The 19,942-nt window shown below is 36.9% G+C and overlaps 1 protein-coding gene across 6 annotated transcripts in view; it reads left to right on the top strand.

Moving 5' to 3' along the window:
- Window positions 1-7,680: 7,680 nt before the first annotated feature.
- Window positions 7,681-19,942, top strand: part of sox13 (SRY-box transcription factor 13) — a 30,806-nt gene continuing 18,544 nt past the window's right edge. For 2 of the 6 annotated variants that reach the window (XM_077203962.1, XM_077203970.1), the window contains exon 1: window positions 10,570-11,719. The gene's annotated coding sequence lies outside the window, so the exon portion shown is untranslated. Of the gene's footprint in view, window positions 8,016-10,568; window positions 11,720-19,942 lie in introns of those variants that run through there. The other 4 variants (XM_077203967.1, XM_077203969.1, XM_077203968.1 and 1 more) reach the window with 4 other exon arrangements.

The raw sequence follows: 19,942 nt of genomic DNA on the forward strand, positions 1-19,942 counted from the left end.
TCCTTGTTAATAGGGGAAAAAAAAAAAAAAACCCTGCAAATGCTGTTTACATGAAGGTGACACTCCACCAAAGCATTCTCTGAGCGCACAGGCAGTGACCTGTGAACATGTTGCTTATCTTGTTTTAACAGTGTGGTCGTAATGCATAATACCTCCATTTTTCTCCTATTAACACGTACAATAATATGCAAGTCCGATAAGGGCTTTTGTTTCTCATTTTCACCCAAGGAAACATTTGTAGCCTTTTTCATTGTGACTCAATTTGGCTGAAATGGACATGGCACCGTTGGGCAAAGGTCCAGACTCTGAGTGTAAGAGAAAAAGGGTCCAAATCAGGCCAGGCTTTGTGCAAATAAATAATGAACAAGCTTCGGACATTTTGATGTATCATCATCATCAGATCATCAGTGATGATAGAGGGCATCAAGGGACTGTTGGTGAATGGGTGAAGTTTGCAGTAAACTTTTCTATGTAATCTTTTCAGCAGTTATACAAGTGTAAAACAGATAACATGAAAGCAATAGCATGTTCTTAGCAGTAATTGTGATTCAAAGAAAAACGTTCCTTTCCATTGTGAAAAGATGATTTTTAAACATTCTGAGATACATAATGTTTTCAATTACATTTTAATCTCAATCTAAAATAATGAAATTTTAAATATATTATTTGGATATAATTATGCCTTCTTAATTTAAAAAATTTAAAATTTTAATGAAACATTATTAACTGTGTTCAAGGTCATCAAAATGCAAGGTGTGTTTCATAAATAATTTCTTTAAATAAGTTATATAAATATATAGGCCTACATGTTTGGGACATGATTACTTTTGTTTCTGTATCTTCCCTTTTTTGTTCAAATCCTTATTAGGAAAAGAAATGCTAAACAAACAAAAGGGAGGGAAAAAAGGGATTTTTGGATGATGCCTTCTATGACACATAGTGAAACTTGGCATCAGCTAGCCATTGTTAAAGTCATCATTCGCACATATGTAAATGAGGGACCCTACAGGCACCAGTTTTAAAATGACCCTAAACAAACAGAGTACAAAGTGACACTTATGTAATTTAGTGCGTTTTTGGAATTTAATTTGTTGTTGCTCTTTCTGTAGTAAACAAATAACTCTCACTCTTTAAACTTCTCACTTATATTTGCTAAAATTTCAGTCACTTTCCACCTGTCATGGCAGTATTTTTTATCAAAGACTTTTGCACGCGCACACACACACACACGCACACGCACACACACGCACACGCACACACACGCACACACACGCACACGCACACACACACACGCACACACACACACAGTGTGTTGGCAATTCAATATGAAGTGCCTAAATGTACCGAACAAAAGACCTGCAGGGGAGCAAAAGGAGATGTGGAACAAAAAACAAACGAGTAATGAAATTATAACAATACAGAGAGAGAGAGTGAGGGGTGCGGGTGCCACAATGGCAGGGAACAATCGCGCCGCGTCAATGGAAAAAAAAGTGTGTGCGGAGAAGGAGGGGGGGTAGGCTTTGGACAATAGGCCGGTGACAGCGGCACAATGGCGGCACTGTTTTCAATTAGACATTATCTCATAGACAGAGTGGCAGGTTTCATTGTGCTAGGGGGCTATTTTCAGGGCCGCCTTTGTGTGCGGCACTGCCAATATTCCCTTCAGCCCCTGCCGTGAGCTGGCCTTTTATTCTCGTTACTGTTGTTTTTTTTTGCACAAGCGCTAAAGTAGAAATGTGGGTGGTTTTGGAGCAGACAGGCCTCTGAACGGAGAAAAGGGGGGAGTGGGGCATAACTTGTGCCTTGTCACCTGGGTTTACCACGGCAAATTGGAAATAGCCAGAGCTGGAATCTCTAGGCAGACTAGAATGCAACGCCAATTTGACATGCACTGCGTGTGTGTGTGTGTGTGTGAGTGTGTGTGTGTGTGTGTGTGTGTGTGTGTGTGTGTGTGTGTGTGTGTGTGTGTGTGTGTGTGTGTGTGTGTGTGTGTGTGTGTGTGTGCGTGTGTGCGCTTACCACTAGTGCAGTTTGCAGTCCTGGTGGGCATCATGAGGTGCGCTCCAATTTACAGGTTCCCTATGCAGTGTTCACTGCTCCCTACTCCCTGAATCTGGGATATATGTTGAAGTGAACTGACATTTGGAACGCCCTGCTGCAACATCATCAAAGAAAAGCAATGACTGGGTCACGCAGATTATGATATAACATAAATAGACATAATAATTTACTTCAAAATTTAAAATCCATATACAAAACACATTATCTATAGGCCGCAATGGTGATGTATCGAGTGATGTATTGAGGTATCCCCTATGCCATTTACAGGGCATCCCTCCGGATTGAAATCTCACTTAAGATTGTGAAATACCCTGTGAAGTCCACTTAGCACTCCACTTACAGTCGAATGGAACACACCTATGGTCTTGATAGGCTTGCATTGTGGTTTAAAATGCAATATTGTCCCAAACCAATGCCTTTTTTTATGACACACAAGCAAAGACTTATTTAAAGAATCTCATGGGTCATGGGTTCAATTCCCAGGGAATGCATGCACTGAAAAAATAAATACTTAAATGCAATACCAGTTTTTTGGGGGATAAAAGCATGTCTGTCAAGCTCCAAAAATATCAAAATACATTTTAAAAGTTGTGCAAAAACAGTCCATGCAACTTGTGCGCTACATCTCACATCTTCGCAAGCCCTATTGTAAGTGGAAAAGATTGAATCACCATAGCAAGTATGATATCACTTATTCTGGATACAAGCATGCCAATTTTAAAAGATTGGTTTCAGCTCATTATCTGCCCTGCACTCATGTACCTCAAACGGTAGAGCATATGCCAAGGCCATGGGTTTGATTCCCATGGAGTGTGCGCACGGAAAAAGAAATGCTTGAACGCATTGTCATTTGATTTGGATAGTGCATCTACGAAATGCATAAAAAAAAATGTATGTCAAGCTCCAAAAATGAAAATATAAAAACACTATCAAAGTATATCAATAAAACAGTCTATATGACTTGTGCACTAATTTCAAATCTTTTGAAACCATATTGATTTGTATTGAGGAAAACAAATACAATTTGAAGCACCATAGCAAGTTTGATATAATTGATTGCCAGATGTAAGCACACCAGTTTTATTTTAAATCTCACAGAAAAAATTACAGGTTTGTAACAGCATGAGGGTGAATAAATAATAACAGAATTCTCACTTGTACATGAACTAGCCTATTCTAATAAAATTTTAAATGCAAATAATTTTGTCAACAGCCTCTTTGCAGCTTGTTTGCATTATGTGTAGAGATGGCGATATTTACATGTGCAATATCTTTTCTGTCATACATACTGGACTCCTTTTTGTAATTAATTGTGTATTTTGCTTTAGTTCTCTGCAGAGCTGTGATGTTCGTTTCTGTAGAGTTTTTCATGGTAAAATGTGAGATCCAAACAAGTATACGTGAAACAGGCGAGGTTAATGCCCTTCGCCCATATCCTCCGGTTTGGAGAGAGAATTCTGGCACATCGAAACAGAATCAGGCCGAAAGCCTGAAAGCACCATCAGATATACTTGGTGCCTCTCAGCCCATTTTGTTCCGGTGCGAGATATTTGATGAAAGCCAAGTTGCACAAAAAGCTGGTAATTGGCCTGAAAATAAACAAGGCCTAACTTGCCACTCAAATATTTTGGTTCTCAAACCACCTGCTGCTTTTTCGCTATTGCTTTTACCTCAATTAGGTTGTGCAGACCTAATTCTTGTGATTTCACAGATCGTTTGCGGTCAAAAAGGAATGTTTTGCAGCCTGTTTCACACAAACAAACACGTTTGTTGCCTGATATCAACGAAAAAGGAATCGGAACGGGTTGCGGCTTTCCGATAATTCTCAGAAATAATACGCTTGACCTTATCGCATTTGTGTTTTTAGACGTGTATCTGTCATGTTTGCTGTTCTATATCACCCTGGTACCCTCCCATGCGGTTTGAGTGACTATCTGGCTCAGTATTATTTCCCCATCAACATTTTGTGCACTTTTTTTATGAGGACACATTGGTTTTTGCGAAATGCATACATAGACAAAAATGCCATTTTGGTTGGAGAGTAAACAGCGCAGATAGCAGTTGCAAAGGAAAATAATCATTTCATGGTGGTTTATGTCGTTCTCCCACAACTCCACACTCCCGCCACATTGAACAGGCACGATTGGTTTGGTGGCCTAGATAATCCATAAAATGTCAAAGGTTCAAAAGTAAATCACTCATTGGGAACCTAAATTAATCAATTCAATATGTTTTGTCTCATTAACAAAGCATTTTTTTTAAATTAACAAAATATGCATTCTGAATGTTCACTGAAATACTGTGGTAAAACAGTGTACTGCCAAAATCAGCATCTTCTAATCAGTTAATCATTCACATGTATTGAAAACAAGCACAAAAACATGTATCTTAAACAAAATATCTACAGATAATCGGGTCTGTTCAGTGGGAAAACAAAGAAAATTAATCACATTTTTAATAATGCTTTAAATGAGACACACTTTCATGTGTTGATGAAGATAAAGATCTTCAATAGGCGAGTTGGGGGGGTAAAACAGCACAGCAACGCACAAGCAAACAGGAAGACAGAAAACAGGCATATCCGCTCCCAAAGTTCTTTTTATAATGTATGCCATTTTTGCAACCACAATGTGAGATTATTCTTATTAGTCACAATGATTGCCTAATTGCCATAGTGTGTAGCGCAGAGAATACCAAGTGATTCTTACAGGCCTGACAGGCAGGCTGTGTTATAATGAAGACAAGGGGTCTAAAGAACGTTTGGTCGTGTTCCAAAAGACTGAACTAACGTCTTCATTCTATGGAGTCATTTGCATTTGTAAATGCCACGGTTTTGCAGAAATGCTTGCAATAGTGTTTGGGTTCGACAGTCTTTTGATGCACAAAGGCCTGTCCTGACATTGGGAGCTCATACATAGGGAGCGTTCCAACAACATCTAGAAACATACTCTGTGCGAGTACACAAGAAAACCATTCATAGGTTGATTACTTAAAAAAACACTGAAACATTGCTGTGTTTGTTTGAGCATCCCAGTCTGTATGGGAAACATGTATTACTTATTGTATTACTTTACTTGATTTTAGATTTTATTTGGTGATGCTAATGGTGCAGAAAATACAAACTTCCCCTTTAACATTTATTGTCACGTTATTGTGGCTGAAGTAAACATCATGGGGGCGATAGAGATACTAAACTATCATTAAACTTGAGTTTTACGTTCAAGTACTTTCTTAGAGTATTTTTTTGTGCACTTGTTAGAAACTAATGCTCTTAAAATAATAATTATGGAAAATCTTTATGATGAGTCGGCATAACAGTGAAAACTAATTCCATGTTTTCTTATAATATTTACAAGTGGCATCATATATATTGAAAATAACAGAGGGCCTAACACGGATCCTTGTGGCACTCCTTAATTTACTGACGGTATCTTAGATTTTTCCCGGTTTAAATAGAAAACTGGTAATGGTCCGATAGGTACGATATAAACCACCGTAATGCCTGTCCCCGAACACCATAATTTTGTAGTCGATCTAAGAGTATGTTATGATCTATAGTGTCATTAAACTCAAGTTTTCCATTCAAGTACTTTCTTAGAGTATTTTTGTTTTGTCCTAAAGGTTTTGCTACTGTTTCAAACCAACATTCTTAAAAGAAAATTCACTGTAAATAGTGATCAGTTGACTTAACTTTAAAAAAGCGAGGAAACTTTATTTATTGAAGACAACGAGTTTATTCACTTTTTTAAGTTGTGAACTGATCACTTTTTACAGAGTTTGTAGAAAACAATATGATCTTTTAATAAAAATTCTCACGTTCTTAGCGCAACATTTCTTGAACGTTTTAAACATTAGGGGCCTTATGCATAAAACTCGAGCAGAATGAATTTCTTTGTAAACTGTTTTAAAGTAAACAGTTGCGTTCAATTTAAATGCTGAATGATAAATAGAATGTTTTTGAACGATTTAGCAGAAATTTGTTCTGATTCATAAATGGAACGCTAGAAGAACATTTCAGGAACGTTTTTGGAATCCTACCGTTTCCACATCGAAAATGGAATCTTTGTAACACGTTTTTAGAACAAAAAACTTTTTTTCTTTGATAAACAACAGCATGAATCACTAATAAACACTATGGACTCCAGGATAAAGGGTGCGGGGTCCATGCTGAAACGTACAGTGCTCAGATGGACAATAAAGACTTCTTTTTCATGAACCCTTTTCACAAGGGCTGGAACACTGAGGCGGCGTTCATCAGCTCGGGTCTTTCTCAACCCCGTACAAAGCTTCATTCTGGGTAATCCTTTGGACATATGAAGAAAATGGGAGAGAGTAATGAAAAAAAAAAAGTCGCCACCTTCACCTCAGCCCAGCGGGGGACACACAGGTAGAAGACCTGAAAAGCTCCGAGCAGAACAAAGGTGCGAGGGTTCGTCTAAAGCCCCGAGAGTTACTTAGTGACAAGAGAGTGACATGGAAATAAAGAAAGAGAGGTGGATATAAAAGGCAGAGGAAGAAAAGAAGGATGGAGAGGGTTAAAGAAAGACGGAGTGGAAAATAACACTGAAGAAGTGGTGGTGTTGTGGAGGGGGGGTAAGGTTCTGTAATCCTGGAATAGTGGTAGTCAAGCATCTCCATGGAAACAGGCACAAAGGCCTGTGGTTTCCTATTGATGGCTAATTGTATTCTTCACAGCTCTTTTGTTAATTGTTGTCTGCCCAGCTCCTACTTCCTGCTGGGCCACTACACAAAGGCAGGAACAGAGGGGATTAGAAATGGCACATCGGCTTTGCGCTCTCACCCTTGCGCTGCGATGGCTAGTTGTGCGTGTGCTGGGGGGGGGGGGGGGGGGGGACAGAAAGAGACATAAAAACGCAGGTCTTGAGCGCTTTGAAGAACTCAGATTGGCTAACGGGCCCCCGTGCAAATGTCACAAGTGGGGCGACTGTGATGGAGCCCCTCGTTACAGAGAACTTTACTACAATGACGCTGCTGTTGGAAAGGTCTTAATTGAGGGTTTGCTCAAAATGTTTAAGTATTATGTGTCAGGATTTACAGCTTTGGCAAGCATGAATATGGCACACCACTATTTTTCTGTCATAACACATTTTACACTTGTTTTAATAAATAAATAAATAAATACAAATTTTACATTATTTCCCTCATAATATTAAAGCTTTTTTGGAATTTCGGAATTAAATAATTGGACTAATGAATTGTTTTCCCCTCAATTATTTAGACACACAACATACATCAATAAATTTAGCATTTAAAGTGTCGATTCACTCCAAAAATGTCCAATTACTCTCATGTCATTGCAAATCATCAAAACGAGTTACTTTGGCTTGAAAACTGACCCACTAAAAAGCACTAAAGCCATATTGTGGTTTTGACTGAAATTAAAATTTTCATAAAAAAAACGTTATCATGCTTTCCCCCCAAAACTGAGTTTTTTTCGTTATTGTGTGCATTTTGGGGATTTTTTTCGTTATTGTGTGCATATAAGATACATTTGAAAAGGATAAAATCACATTAAAGCTGAACTTGAAACAGCAGGTAGCCTACTCATGGACTGAGCATCTCCCTTTTCCCATTCAAGGAATCCAGCATTTTTCCTTCTACCAAGGGAAACCCAGAGAGAAGAGCTTTCCCTTTAAGAGGGAGGTGAATGACAGGCAGCAGGACCGAGAATGTTGGAAACTGAACACCAGAAAGTCAGTGTGGAGTGAAGGGAGGCTGGATCGGAGAGAGTGAGACGTATTCATCAGCTGTACGCTTGGAGTCTCAGGTTTTGCTGCGAGCCGTTGATAGACAGAGGCGTATTATTCATTGACACGAGGGAAACCACATTTTGCATGCGGCGTTATCGATTCTGCGGGCCCAGAGACTACGGAAAGACTGGAGGAATAAAGTTTGGGGAGCGCAACGCGCAGCGCATAGTTCTTTCGGAGTTGGTAAGTGGGGCAAATGGCGCTTTGTTTGAAACTTTAGGCACGAGTGTTTGACACGTTTTTGTCTGTTTGTAATGAGGTTTACAAAAAACAACAGAAGTAGTTCATTTGGACGAGAATTGTGACGCTATCATTTACTTGAATTACCTTGGCGAGAGTTTTACGCATCCGCCAGGTCAAAATGTCCCAGAACCCGCAGAGTAAACAAATCTAACTTTAACTCATTTTTTCTGCATCAAACGAACTCGTTTCTCCACCTGAAACTGTGCTGTGGTGTGTGTTAGGACTGCATGTTTGTGCATACGGTTGGATGGGAAATGACAACCTGCTTTCAGTGCGTACTCGGTGAATTATTAAAGGGATAGTCCACCAAAAAATTTAAATTGTCATAATTTTCTCACCCTTAAGTTGTTCCAAACCTGTATGAGTTTCTTTCTTCTGTTGAACACAAAAGAAGATATTTTGATGCTGAGGAAAATACTTTGGAATTCAATGGCGTGTATGGTTATCAACATTCTTCAAAATATCTTCTTTTTCATAAGTTAAAGATATAAATTTATCATATAAATGATGACAGATTTCATTTTTGGGCGAACAATCCTTTTAATGTGAGCTGAAAATATATTTAATCTTAAGGGCATTACAGCAAATTATTGTATGTTAAGAAGCAGTTCTTAGTAGTTTTGTTTCATTTAAGTTCCTGCTCAATTTTGACATGAACTTTTACCCATATGGTTTAATAGGAAATCTAATGGGTTTTGAATGCATTTCCTATGCACATGTTCCCAATTATGTTTACAGTTCATCTTATTTTGAGATGAGCTCACACTATAACTGTGTGAAAAAAAAAATGTGTTTTACTCTTCTTAAATGGTTTTGTTTTGGATTGAAATGTGAAAGTGACCTGTGAATAGGGATTAATAGGGATTCTTGTGCTTATAAATGCATAAACAATTAACCAAGAACTTGTAGGTGCTTTTTAGCCCCTAATGAAGGAAATAAAAGAAATTTGAAGCTCACATTATAAGTGGTTGACCAATATGGGCCTTTCAGTGGCGGATGTCGATATCGAAATAGCAGTAGGCAGATGTTATTATACATGATACAGTTTAATGACCGCAAATAAGAAAAAATATGAATTTAAACGACTACATATCTTACACTATATATATATATATATATATATATATATGTGTATATATGTATATATATATATATATATATATATATATATATATATATATATATATATATATGTGTGTATATATATATATATATATATATGTTTAATTTTGTTTTTGCTTATTTTTATATTAATAAAAATAAGCTGATAATTGGCCTGACCAATATCAGTCTTTCACTGTACATCAGTAGATGAAGACGACTGCATCTGCTTTCAATGGATTTTAATTAATTTTTTTTATTTATTGTATCTGAACCTGTTCTTTGTTTTTTATTGTATTGGCACCTGTTAAGAGTTGTTATTCAGGCAGCCGACAGGTCTGACAGATTTTCTGTTGATCTCAATGTTGAAGAATATCAGCCTTCCGGAATAACCAGAAAGCAAAGCTCCTCAGGGCAAACCAACTGTGGTGCAATTCGCTGAATAGGTGTAAAACTTTGATAATGAGTTCTAAGTAGTCATTTATCATCCAAGTTGTGTGTGTGCAAGGTTAAGCCTGCCTTGCCAGTGCAGACAGCCTGTCCCGTGTGTATCCCAGCAAGAACATCCAGCACCTGAGTTGTGCACCTCCATTGGGACGGGCATGTCGACAGATCATTAAAGGAAAAGTTGGCGAAGTGGTCGCGAGTGTTTGGCTTCATAGGTGGCTGACTGCGCACAATGCTGCCTGTCAGCAGGGAGTCTCTGACCTTTTGCTTTTCCCTTCATTTCTATCCATCTTATGTTTACTTCTTTGCATCCCTCTCTGTTTCACCTCCATTCTTATCCATCTCTTTGTATATTTGTACTCAGTTTGAGAGGTCAGGAAACCAGTGGTGGTTCTCTTTAGCTGTCAGTGGGTCTATACATCCGGTCTCTGCGAAATCTTGAGCCCGGATCACTTCACAAACTGATTTATACCAACTCTGTTGTGTTCTTATCTGACTGTCAAGGCTGAAATTTACATTACAGCACTTTGGATGGCAAGCACACTGAAAATGCAATGCTTTTTTAAGCCATCTTAGTGGTTGACTGATAGGGGTTTTCCAGTGACCGATACCTAGATCGCAGTATGGTTGTTATTGCGACACAATTTTGATGGGAAAAGTTGAAAAGACAAGAATACAAACACTTATTTTACTTGTGATTCATTAAATGAGTCCGAAGTTGTTTATGCATTGACAAAGCTGTTTGACTTCCCAATTATTGCAATTCTGTTAATTGTCCAAATGAACATAGCTTGATATTAGTTGCCAAATATTGTCCTTTTTCCAATTAATTGGCCTGGCCAATGTATAATTTTTTTACATCGGGGCTGATGCAACTGTTTTGTCTTTATAAAGCACTAAATATACACTTACCATTGTGTTTCTTTTTCATCTCTCATATTTTCAGCTGGAGGATTCCATTAAATGTAACCTCTGCCGATGCCACGTTTGTCAGCGTTGAGCCAAAGGCAGCAAGTCACACGATGCAGACTGAAGTTGTGAAGTATAAACTCAGCAACAGTTTGAAAAGTTGTCCTGAGAACGTCTGCCGAATCCTTTGCATTATTGATGGACGGACAACCTCGTGACATTATTTCCCATAGGGTAGAGAGTTTAGCTAGGACAGGAGAATGAACAAAAGTCTATTCTTTCTGTTAGTCAAACTTTGACCTCTTCTGTTCGGGTCTGCATTGTTTCATGTGTCCTATTGAGCCGGGGTTTGATGAGAGAGAGACAACAATAGCTTGTTTAGAGAGTTTTTCAGGGCTCGCCACAACATCAATGAAATCAAACAGAGCAGGCCAAAGAAGCTCGCGCTGATAAATGCATTCGATCTTTGCGGCTGCCCATCAAATCATCTTCACGCTTTGACTCTGAGTGCAGCTCACTGACTGCGTTCTGTTCAGACGCTTGTGTTTGCAGTCAAATGCCTCAGTGTGTATGGAACAGAAATATGGAACGTAATTTTGTCTGTAAAACTTTGTTAGATTTGGAAATTCCAACTGGCTTTTGTTGGTGTGTTTTTGTTGATGCAAAATGATGGAACGTTGAAGACCTGCTGTCTTGTTATATTGTCCAAGATGGTTTTCTTTTTATTTACAAAGCTTTGAACTATTTATTTTCAATCACTGTTTCTAAGCAATGCGAATGTTGAAAGTTCTAAAAATGTGCACGTTTTGTTGCTGTGTCTTAAGTGTTTACTACATTGGACAATATTAAGTCTTAGCACTTGAGAACATAGAAACCTTCTATAAATAATCCATAATGGCACACTGTCTTGTCCGAAATGGTAAAATCGCTTTCCGCACATGAGAGGTGTCAACTGGAAAGTGCCATGAGACTTTCACTCTTCGCCTACGTGTTCCCAAAAACCTCCAGATTTTGTTCCACCTACCCTCTCTCTTTACCATGAGATGAGCTCAGAGCGGAAATTAACCAGGCCCCCATTAGAACATTAGAACAGAGAACGTTTCAGGAATCTGACAATCTGACAGCCGCCCATCAAAACGAGCATCACTCTCTGGCTTTTGTCATAACGGTGAACTCAGCCACTTTAGGTAAGACTTGCTATGCAACTTTGCTTTCTTTGTGTTTAGTTGTTTTGCATTAAGTTTTGCATGCTTATACACATTTTTTTTTATTGCGCTTTTAGTTATATTGCATATTATAAACAATATTTTAACAATGGTAAAACAATATATGTATATTTTTAATTGGGGGCACATTTATGTTGCAGCATTGCTTTGTGCCAATTACAAGTTTTACATGTATTTAATTAATAATGTCAACTTTAATTTAATTGTATAATATAATATAATATAACACTATATAATATAATACATCTTAAATGTGATTTTTATTTTTATTTTTATTTCTTTGTAACTACCAAACGGGTTTGATCCCTCTTAGGTTGTGGCTGGACTTTTGAAACTATTTAACATGTTGGATTGTTTTGCACCAAGTTCTAAAAGTTTATTAAAAAGTTACAAAAGGTGAACTTTTATGTGATGCAAGCTTGAACATGACTTTGATTTAGACTGAATATGCTGGTTTGGGTGTGAGCTTAAACAAAGGGTTTCACATAAAAGTTTGAGGGGCAAATTGCAGGGTGGATTTATTGCCCTGGATGTATAACTGTTTAAATTAGGGGAAGAATTATGTTGAATGAAATGAAAATTGAAAGGAGATGAGGAAAAACAAACATGCGCTGTTCAAATCTTGTTCAGGTAATAGAAAGATTCCCATGGCTTCAGATTGTAGTTTCTGGGATTTGGACAATATAGTAAAAATGTAATTCAAAATAACTTCCAGTTAGTTAAAAATTTTCAAGAACATTTTCTGTTAATGTAGAATACACCACCAAATCTCTTTGAGTTTTCACTTATTTGTTTTCCTTTAAATTGCATACAGCTGTATAATTTATTTCTAAAAATTCTTATTTCCTTCAGATTACTTTTAATATATCTAATTCAAATGTAAATTGATTGTCTTTACATTATAAATAAGCCAACCTAAATATAAAATATGCTATTCAGTTTAATCATTTACATTTATCTGAATAATAACGTCAGTGCAAATATTGTCAACAGATTTGTGTGGGCTTCATTTGTTTGTTTGTCATGTGTAAAAACACAAATATCTGGCCATGCTCTATCTCTCAGTTGGAGAAACTGTCATTCTAATACAGTAGTCGTAATGAATGTGACCAGGAAATAATCCCGCAGTCATTTGCATGAACTGCACCGGTCTCTGCTGTGAACTTTGAAAACACAGTGTAGTGTTCCTGCAGGGTTGATATTTTAATAAACTACCGTAGCCTCATGATTTGTTTCTTTACAAATTAATCAGGGATTGTTATATATTAATTCATTCTCAAACAAACAGCCCACAGTTTACACTGGGTAACTTGAATGACAGTTATTTTGAGGTTTGCAAGGTGACTGGTTCGAATCTTATGTGTTGTTATTTATGGTCTGAGAAACTCAGTTAGGTTAGAAATACAGTTCTCTTCATGACTCTTTAATAATATGAGTTCACATTATAGACCGTTTCGCATTTTAGAAAACATCCTGCATGAAAACGACTATATTTTTGGGGTCTCTGAGACATGTTTTTACCATGTTTTTTCTGCGTGCGCATAATTTGTGATAAACGGGGAGATAAATAATATTTCTTAATCATATCTTTTGATTAGTTCAGAATAACTAATTAAAGAGATTATTACAGATGGATTTACACGTTTATTTTTTTCAATGCTATAAGACCCCAAACATAAAAACCTTTAAATAGTTATATAGTTAATAATAATTAAATAGTGCCTTTGCTAATTACTGGATTAATGTCAGATGTCATTATCTGACTAATGGACTAATGTCAGATTCCTAGGCAAATATTTTTAATCATGTTGTCTGACACCTGAGCTTTTCATTGTACATTTTTAGTTCCTCTTCAGATCCCCAGTTGACTCATCACTAACGTAGAATCACAGAAATGTATCATTTACGACTTACAGAGACAGCAATTTAATATAGTGAAAGCATGGGGGAGAGCGCCTTTGCCAGACATCTGTCAACTTATGTCACTGTACGTACGAGCTGACAAATATCAGCTTTCTGTTGAACCACATTTTTACAGGTTCATTGTTAAATGTAAAAGTTTAACACTTACTTGAAAGCTCGTATTTGGAAGAGCGACTAGGGAGCGTCACGGCGAAATCAGTCTGAAATATTGAATCTCAGAGAAAAGTATCGAATTTTACTGCTGACTTAAATAATGTGATTATATTAATAGTTTGCACTTGCAGTATTCAAAAATATGGGTGTGGGGGTTGTGTGTTTATCTAAATGGGAGTGTGTGTAATTCTCGCCTCTACTTGTGCAAGACGTTAGAGAAGCATCTCTGAGATGTTATCAGAAAGTGTGATACTGCATACAGATGTGGCTTTTAAATACAAGCTCAACATTTGTTAGCAGAGATACTTTTTCCAGTCATTTGACAAATGCATTTGCTCTGCCGTTCACTCTGCATCCTTTGCTTTCGTGATTGAAAAGTGAACACTGAACAAACCTGAAAAAAACAGGCAAAAACTTGTTCTGTTTTTTGGGGGGACTTGAGAACATGCAACACATGCTTTTAGAGTTGAATTAAAGCAATAGTTAACCAAAAATGAAACTTTTCGAAGAATCAGTACAACAACAGTTTGTAGCGTCCACATCCGTCAAGCTCCAAAACTGCAGAAAAAGCACCCCGAGGGTGGGAAAATCAAGATAAAATGTTAATTTTTGGGTGGACTTAGAGCGGCTCAAAGAGAAAACTTCTCAAAAGCTGAAGTAAACTTGATGTTCACCCTGTTCAAGGAGGTTGAGTTCATCTTTTGGGTTTTGCTTTCATAACATCTCTTCTCCCTCTCCAAGAATCCTTCTCCATTATATGTTTCTGGTCTTCCTCCGTCATGCCTCCTTCTCCCTCCCTTGTTTCTCAGCCGTGTGGTGAGTGTGTATCCTGTTTTTGACAGCAGGGTCCCACGTGCTCCGTCCTGCGCCGGTGAAGTGGCCGGTGGGGGGGTGGGGAGGCGCACTGGGTCTCAGGATGTCCTGAGAGGTGAAGGTTTCGTCTTCCTTTCGTGTCCGGGTCCTCACGTCGAGCGAGGGAGCACTGCTTTCAGCTTCATCTGAATGTACCGCCAGGTGCTACTATGGCAAAGCGATTCTGCCTTGTTTTCGATTGATTTGTTCTACGCTGAAAAAAATGACTTTGGTGTAGGATTTGAAACTATATTCACTCAGAAATTGCTAGAAAATTTCACAAATAATGAAAAAAGAAACGGCATGTAACAATATTACTAAAACATGAAAGTCTGAAGTAGAAAGAAGGAAACAAACTCCAATAATCTTGCCAAACCCTTGAACAAATTTTCTTGCAGTGTGATTTGAAGTAGTTTGTGCAAAAACGAAGCTTCTTTCATTTTTTAGGCTACTCACCCTCATAGTTTTTTTTTTTTTTTGTGAGGAACATTTTTAAGGAATGGTTATACCATAATTTAATCACCCTCAAGCCATCCTAGGTGCATCTAACTTTCATCTTTCAGCCAAACACAGAGTTATATTAAATAATGTTATTAATAAATATAATATTGTGAAGCGAAGCAATGGGTTTTTGTAAGAAAACACCATGCGTCGGGTCAGAGGTCACTCGTCCGCAAGAACTAGACTCGCGAACGGCCGTTGCCAGGAAGCCAGTGATTTATAGTTTATAAAGTTTTAAATATGGATATTTTTCTTACAAAAATGCATTGCTTCCCTTCAGAAGGCCTTTAATAACCTTTGGAGCTGTATGGATTACTTTTATGATGGATGGATGCGTTTCCTTGGGCATCAAAAGCTCAGGCACTATTTACTACCATTTTTGGGTGAAGTAACACTTCAAGTAGCTAGATCTGACAGTTAGGCAGATAACTTTTATTTTTTTCAAACAAATAATGACTAAGATTTCAGTCTGTTTCTCACACTGGAAAAATAAATGTAATATGATTTACATTGAAACATTTTTCACTCAGAAATTACCTGTACATTTCCTAAATAGCTATGAAAAATCTGCAATTAACACTTGCAAAACGTGAAGTTTTGAAGTAGAAATACTGAAATAGTATTTTTACTCTATAAAAATAATAAAATATAATAAATATAATAAAATATTTTGTTATATTTACAACATTTTTTTTTTTTTGACTTTGGCAGCTTGAACATTGAAAAATGACATGAGGGTGAGTAGATTATGGATGAACTATCCTTTTAAAATCTTGTTTTGGAATAGTGAAGTGTCCTAAATCATTCTGATTGTGGTTTTTAAGAGGGTTTAAAACACTATGAGGTTATCCTCAATGCCCGCTGCTTCCCAACAGATCTTCACTTTGGCCTTGAGACTGAGACCTGCGGTTGCTTAGAATTACCTGTTGTGTTCCTTGTAGCACAAAACGGCCTGATCTGGTCACCATGACAACCTTACAGATGCACCGTCTTTTCTCAATAGATCCCCAACTCATTTCAAAGACCCAAAGACGTTCAAGGACGTGCCAGCAAGACCCAGTGCCTTCTGGAGCTGGTGACGTTATGATCCGTACCTTTGGATAACAACGTCTAATGCATCGCGCACACACTCATAAGCTTATATAAAACAAAATGAAATGGTCCATTTGAATCAAGATTGAACATAAAAGTGTGCCAGGCTTAGAAAACAGCACATTTTAATGTCTTTCGCCTTTGTCTTTCTTTGCCTGAAGGGGGTGGCGGAAGGTTTTTGTGCAGCTTTTTTTTTGTTGCAAAGGGGGCCCTTCACTAACATCTTTTATTCCCTTTCTCTTGTTATATTTCTTTATTCCAAGTGTGTTTTGTGCTCGGCCTCCTTTCATTGCCCCCTCCTCTTGTCTCTCAGATAAATGCCACACTAGCCTTTCACTTGGCACCACAATAACCGGACTGTTTTAGGCCCAGAGAGGCACAATGAAAGAGGCTGCTTTTTAACCTGCGCTTCTCAAAAGCACAAGGAGGAAAAAACGACGGCGACCCACTCTCCTTTCTCTCTCCTCTCCCTCTCTTTTGTGTCCAGAGCGTGGTCGTACCATCATCCCATTTATACGTCTTATTTAGAAGGTCTCAAAAGAACATGAGCCCAAAATTCTGATCTTTTGAGCTGCTTTTGTTGAAAGTCGACTGAAGAAAGTCGCAGACGATGCATGTTTTGACGTATCGTGCTGATTTATGGGAAATATGTTAAGGGTGGTTCTTTAGCTATGGCCACTTTTGTCCTGGTGGACTTTTGGAAAATAAGCTTTTAATACATTTTTCACGTACATACTATTTTTTTTCTGTTTGTCTATTAACAATGTCAGTGGATTTCCATGCATCACATGTAAAGTTTTGAACTTTATGTAATTTCTACTCTAGATTACTTACAAATTGTAGTCGGTTACTGATTCCAAATTACATGAGTAACCTAATCCATTACATTACACATTAAAGTAACATAATCTGATTACTTTTTGATTACTTTTAGATTACTTGTTTATCACATTGATTTGAATAGGATAATTGCGTATCAAATTGACATAAAAATACAAATAGAAAGAAAATATATTTCATTCTTTATCAACAACATGAATATTTGGGTTTCCCAAACTAGGGTTCTTGACGGAAGACCTCAATTTATATAAAAAAAGGAATATTTAAAAGTTAAAAAAGTAGTAGTAGGGAGAATCAATAAATTATGAATAATGTACTGCCACTCTGAGAACAACATGTATTGATGTAATCAATAAAAAATTAGCTGTAGTCTGATTACATTATATTTTCAAATATTCATAATCTAATTACAAGTTCTTAATTTTTGGTGTCTAGTACGTAATCCAGATTACATGTAATCAGTTACTACCCAGCACTGTTTCCATCTTAAATGACGTATATTGTGTTTAAAAGCATTCTGTGATGGAAATGAATCTGATAGTGATGGGACTTATTTTAAACCGTTTTAAATATTTTATAAAACTTATATATAATTATGCAAATCGTATTTGTCCCTAGGATTTTTTTATATATATAATCAAATATTATCCTAAAAACATATACGATTTGCATAATTATATAAAATGACAGGTTGATTGTAAACTAAGCCCAATTTTAATATTCTGTGAAGTGAATATTTTATTCACTTTTAAGTACACTAACTTTTGATAAAACTTATTTGCTAGTTGTTTAGTCATGTTCATCATGTCCAGTAACTAAGTTTTTATCAAGAAGTACTTTTGTAACAGTGAGAAGAAAAAAAAAAAAAGAAAGAAAAAAAAATATATATAATATATATATATGTATTAATATATATATATGTATATATATATATATATACTTTTTTTGAAAATTATTAAAAATAAATAAAAATACCCCCCTGCTGCTTAAAAATGTCTGTAGGTGAAGAATCACCAGTAATACTTTTCTCTTTTTTTGCTTTTTTTTTTGCTTCTAATTTCCAGAAAGATTTAACAAAAGTTTAATAGCTTTAGCATTATCTTTATTCAAATCAAAAATGTGTACGCGTCACAACAATCCGACGTCTGGCATCACAGATTTCGGCTCCAAATCAAACAATCTAAAGCAAACATCAAATGGTGCTAATATAAACTTACGGTGTGCTGACCTTAACCTTTATCTCCTTATCGAGATTTCCGTTGGCCAGACATTTATTCATCTTTTTTTAATAGTTTAAATATTGGTGTCCGAGACACTGTGAGTCTTTAAAAGCTTAGTTAGATAGTGGAGTAGAGGCTTGGACCCGGAAACAATGTACAGTAAGTCCCCGTGTCCTTGTGTTTCCTAAACTCTGTGTAAACCCTGTTGATTTGCATTGTTTTTTTCCCCTTCCTGCATTCAAAACATCAAGACCGGTGAGTTTAGGCGGGGACTGTCAGGGACGGTCCCCTGCACGGAAGAGGAAATTCCTTCAAAAAAGAGCTTTATTGCGCAAAACGCATTCATCAAAATTAAGGAAAATACATTTGCATGTCTTTCATGTTCGAGTCTGCAATGAATGTCGTGGGCAATTGGTTTTGACTACTAGCTTGCCACAAGTTTACTACCATCGTTGTTTTTGTTTTTTAGACACTCAGCTTGTTGCAAGCTACTGTTTCATGTTATTTCTTTGAAAATGCAACCATTCGTATTGTATTGGTTTGTTTGTGAACTAGGTGGCATCGTAATTTGCAAAGTTGCATTATAATATGTCCTATGACGTAAATGCCAAATGAATGTTGTATGTAGCCTACTATAATTCTGTGTATTTCCTCTCTCCTTGCTTTCTCCTCTCCCTCTCTTTTGTGAGAGCGTGGTCATACCATCATCCCATTTATACGTCTGATTTAGAAGGTCTCAAAAGAACATGAGCCCAAAATTCTGATCTTTTGAGCTGCTTTTGTTGAATTTCGACTGGAGAAAGTCGCAGACGATGCATGGTTTGACGTATCGTGCTGATTTATGGGAAATATGTTAAGGGTGCTTCTTCAGCTATGGCCACTTTTGTCCTGGTGGACTTTTGGAAAATAAGCCATTAGCTTTAATAAATGTTTCACACACATAGTTTTTCGTGTGTCTACTAACAATGCCAGTGGATTTACATGCAAAGTTATGAACTTTTTATGTAATTTTTACTCTGCATTACTTACAAATTGTAGCCGGTTACTCATTCAAAATCGACGACTGTCAGGGATTGTCCCTTTGCACGGAAGAGGAAAGTGCATCAAAAAAGAGCCGTTTGTGCGAAAAAATCAGTCCTCAAAATGAATGAAAATACATTTGCATGGCTTTCATGTTCGAGTCTTCAATGATGTCGTCGGCGAGTTATTTTGACTACAGTCTTGCCGCAAGTTTACTACCATCGTTGTTTTTAGACAGCTTTTGCACGCTAATGTTTCATGTTATTTCTTGGAAAATGCAACGATTCGTATTACGTTTGTTTGTTTGTGAACTAAATGGCATCGTAAAAGCTGCATTATAATATGTCCTATGACTTAAATACTAAATGAATGTATTATTTACTGTAATTAATAAGTGATTACAAACTCTGAAAGAAACGCCTTAAAACATGTTTATGAACAATTGTTTCAGGCATTGTATAACGTGATCTAAAAGTCGTGATCTAATAGATCTAATAGTGTGAAATGTTTTTTTTTGGTTAAGAACAAGGAGATCCTTCCAGAAAAGGATTTGCCTGTTACGCAGTTTTTACTCATTTGTTCG

The sequence above is a fragment of the Siphateles boraxobius genome, unplaced genomic scaffold (assembly GCF_051911475.1).
Source record: "Siphateles boraxobius isolate OS27281-9 unplaced genomic scaffold, OSU_SipBor_1 5, whole genome shotgun sequence".
Lineage (NCBI taxonomy): Eukaryota > Metazoa > Chordata > Actinopteri > Cypriniformes > Leuciscidae > Siphateles > Siphateles boraxobius.